The sequence below is a fragment of the Megachile rotundata genome, unplaced genomic scaffold (assembly GCF_050947335.1).
Source record: "Megachile rotundata isolate GNS110a unplaced genomic scaffold, iyMegRotu1 scaffold0132, whole genome shotgun sequence".
Lineage (NCBI taxonomy): Eukaryota > Metazoa > Arthropoda > Insecta > Hymenoptera > Megachilidae > Megachile > Megachile rotundata.
In genome coordinates this window covers 280,001-284,097 of record NW_027473429.1, presented here as the reverse complement: position 1 = coordinate 284,097, position 4,097 = coordinate 280,001, and the positions used below count along the sequence as shown (strand labels likewise).

General features: G+C 39.7%; 1 non-coding gene across 1 annotated transcript in view; it reads left to right on the top strand.

Annotated features, from left to right (window-relative positions):
* Nucleotides 1-3,769: 3,769 nt before the first annotated feature.
* Nucleotides 3,770-4,097, top strand: part of LOC143266279 (small subunit ribosomal RNA) — a 1,933-nt gene continuing 1,605 nt past the window's right edge. The window contains exon 1 of the ribosomal RNA XR_013041328.1: nt 3,770-4,097. This exon is cut by the window's right edge and continues 1,605 nt beyond it. This is a non-coding gene — a ribosomal RNA (small subunit ribosomal RNA).

Here is a 4,097-nt window from a genome sequence, read left to right as displayed (position 1 = left end):
TAATATAGGTTGTCAGTCATCGTTTCACCGAACCGACTATGCGGAACGAAAAATTTTAGATAATTTCGTTAATTATGAATCCGAACGTGCCAAAATAGTATAAATGTTCTAGTAATGCGTTATTCTATACGTTTTAATCATTTCTAATATAGGTTGTCAGTCACCTTTTCACCGAACCGACTTTGCGCAATGAAAAATTTTCGATAATTTCGTCAATTATGAATCCGAACGTGCCAAAATGGTATAAATGTTCTTGTGATACGTTATTCTATAGGTTTTAATCGTTTTTTATATAGGTTGTCAGTCGTCGATTCACCGAACCGACTATGCCGGTGGGACATTGTCTCGCATCAGACGGTCCACCGAACCGACTATGCGGAACGAAAAATTTTCAATAATTTTGTTATTTATGAATCCGAACGTGCCAAAATTGTATAAATGTTCTAGTAATACGTTATTCTATTGGTTTTAATCGTTTTTTATATAGGTTGTCAGTCATCGTTTCACCGAACCGACTATGCGGAACGAAAAATTTTGGATAATTTCGTTAATTATGAATCCGAACGTGCCAAAATGGTATAAATGTTCTAGTAGTGCGTTATTCTATACGTTTTAATCATTTTTAATATAGGTTGTCAGTCACCTTTTCACCGAACCGACTATGCGCAATGAAAAATTTTCGATAATTTCGTTAATTATGAATCCGAACGTGCCAAAATGGTATAAATGTTCTAGTGATACGTTATTCTATAGGTTTTAATCGTTTTTTATATAGGTTGTCAGTCGTCGATTCACCGAACCGACTATGCCGGAGGTACTTTGGTACGTTCGGACTCGGCACCGAACCGACTATGCGGAGAGATTTTTGCTCAATTTTTTGAAAAAATATAAATATTTTCTCGATTCTTGTATGTTATTTGGACGTATACTGTTATTTGTTACTCGTTTATTACGTTAGAAATTCGTTTGGTATTTATTTTGGCGAGAAAAGGAAAAAAAATTTTTTTTCGATTAATTTTGTCATTAAATTTCGTAAAATAATTGTTAAAACATCGTCCGTATACTTTTTAGCGTGTTTGACAACTTTTTGAAAAATCGATTTTTTCGCGCTAAGTTTTACCGCACTTTCGAATTGGCACGTTCGGATCGCGCGTTAGCATCGTAAGCGCCCGTGCGTAACGGCCGGCGTCGCCGACCATCCGGCCGGCCGTTCGGTACCTATAAGGAGACGTTCGGTCCGATCGTACCAGACGGAACAGAGTCGGGCGCGTGGCTATTCTATGACCTCGGTTGAGAACTAGTCCACCGCTCCTCGTGCGTAACTTCGTGTTGCCTCGACTGTTCGTGTTCTCGGTATCGATGCAGGATTTTCTCCACACTGCATTGTCGCGTGTCGGCGTCTAAGACCAAATGGCACATATGCGACGAACCTTTAACATGAGGCTGGTGACTCGTATGCACTTTGGTGTGTACGTTGTACTGACTCAAGCGGCACAGGCTACTAAAAATTAAAAAGGGATAGAATAAAACCGACCGTTCTAAAACGGGCCAAAAAAGGTTTTATAAAATTTATTTTAAAAATGAATTAGATAGTGGTGTTGAACGAACTTGTTCGTTACAACGCCTTCAGTCGAGAGGCTAAAAAATTTTGAAACGGAATATTTATTCCGAAATTCAGAAATGATATTACGTCCCCTTAATGTTTTGTGCGTCTCGAACGCCTAAATATTTTCTCGATGCGCGAGAAAACTTCTTCTTCGCGGAGAGTTTTTCGGTACGATGAAGTAAAATATTAAATAAATGCTTCACTATACGTACAGCGCAGAGATATTGAAACGAAATAATATGTAACTATGACTCGTAAAAACGGTTTCTGAAATGGAAACTTCTTCCAAAGTGAAGAGTTTTCGGTACGGGTGATTTCTCGATATTACATCGAGTTTTCGCTTATACGTACAAAAAATATTATTACGGTGTATCGTAACTATGACACGAAATTTTGAGAGAGAGAAAATAAAAATTTGGGTGGATTTGTAAGAATCGATGTGCCCAGCGCGAGCTAAAATTCTCTGTGTACGTGCTTGCTCCGATTTGTTTTTTTCGAACAGCATGTCCGTTGTACGCGCTATCACGGTACGTTCAGCACGCCACTTGTACGCGCTAACCTTTATCGGTGTGTCTTAAATAAAATACCAAAGAGAGTTGAAAGGAGAGAATAGAAGAGAGAGTTTGGAGGAACAAAAATTTAATATGACTGAAAAACACATGAGAGAAGAACCAAATAAAAAAAGGGAACGTTTAAGCTGATATTGGTTCATCACAAAAAAATGGTATTTATGAAAAAGGCGGAAAGAACACCGATATTGTGGAGGTTCAATACGGAGCGTGTGTGGTTTACGTGCTTATACCGTTTCGATGTAAAGCGTGAAAGCGGGTGTACGTGCTTCAAAAATTTCAACGGATACACACTTTCCGGCACGGAGAGAGTTTTAGCGGGATTTTCTTTTACGCGCTTCTTCGATATCCACGACGAAAAGAGAGACTAAAAACGGAGGTTTCGTATCGATATATGCCTAGCGCGAGCTACCTTTGTACGTGCTTCCTCTTGTTCGTTTTTCGAACAGCATGTCCGTTGTACGCGCTATCACGGTACGTTCAGCACGCCACTGTACGCGCTAACCTTTATCGGTGTGTCTTAAATAAAATACCAAAGAGAGTGAAAGGAGAGAGAATAGAGAGAGTTTGGAGGAACAACAATTTTTAATATGACTGAAACACATGAGAGGAGAGAGAAGAACCAAATAAAAAAGGAACGTTTAAGCTGATATTGGTTCATTGCAAAAAATGGTATTTATGAAAAAAGGCGAAAGAACACCGATATTGTGGAGGTTCAATACGAGCGAGCGTGTGTGGTTTACGTGCTTATACCGTTTCGATGCAAAGCGTGAAATGAAAAGCGGTGTTACGTGCTTCTAAAACTTTTCAACGAGAAATCTTTCTGGCACGAAAGGATTTGCATTTTTTTACGCGCTTTATCGATACAAAATAAGAGAAAGAGACCCCCGTGGAGGAACGAAACGTTTATATCGACACGGTTTCGATTCGTTTCGACGAACAGCATGTCCGCTGTACGCGCCATAGCGTATTGTCCAGCGTGCTCCGCTATACGCGCTATTTCGGTGTTGTGTCGTTAAACGAAATATTGTATATCAAAGACTTATAATATAACTTCACGTAATATAAATAATATTACGAACCAGAAAAGGAAACGGGCAAAAAGAGGAGAGCTGCAAATTGGTTCGTGTACAAAAAGTTGTACAAAAATAATCATAAAAGAAAAGGGAACGTTTAAGCTGAAAAACTGAAATAAACGAACACAACGTCCAGCGTGCTTGTTACGCGCTTACACCGAATGGGGATCGATTAATTCGTTCCGAGCGTGTGCGGTTTACGCGCTTCTTACGTTTCGACGAACGGCGTGAAAGCGGTGTGTACGTGCTTTCAAAACTTTTTTGAACCGGAGAATATTATTCTTCGGCATTACTACGTCGATATGCGTTTCTTCGAATCTCCGGCATTGAGGTTGTGAAGGATTCGTAATAAAATCGAAACGAGAGAGAAAGAGAGAGAGAGAGAAAAGGAGGAGGAGAATTGTGAGTCTTAACGTCGATCGGTCGTTGTTAAATTGTAAAGGCGCCGTCGAACGTAGAAAGACCCAATTTGATGTTAAATAAAATTGGCTTAAGAAAAATGAAATAATTCTTTAAGCTCCCTGGTTGATCCTGCCAGTAGTCATATGCTTGTCTCAAAGATTAAGCCATGCATGTCTAAGTACATACCGAATTAAGGTGAAACCGCGAATGGCTCATTAAATCAGTTTTGGTTTCTTAGATCGTACAACAATTTACTTGGATAACTGTGGTAATTCTAGAGCTAATACATGCAAACCAGAATTCCACCCAGAGATGGGAGGAATGCTTTTATTAGATCAAAACCAATCGATGCGGCGGACGGTTCGTCCGTCTTCCCATCGTCGGCTATGATGACTCTGAATAACTTTGTGCTGATCGTACGGTCTTCTAGCACCGACGACGGAT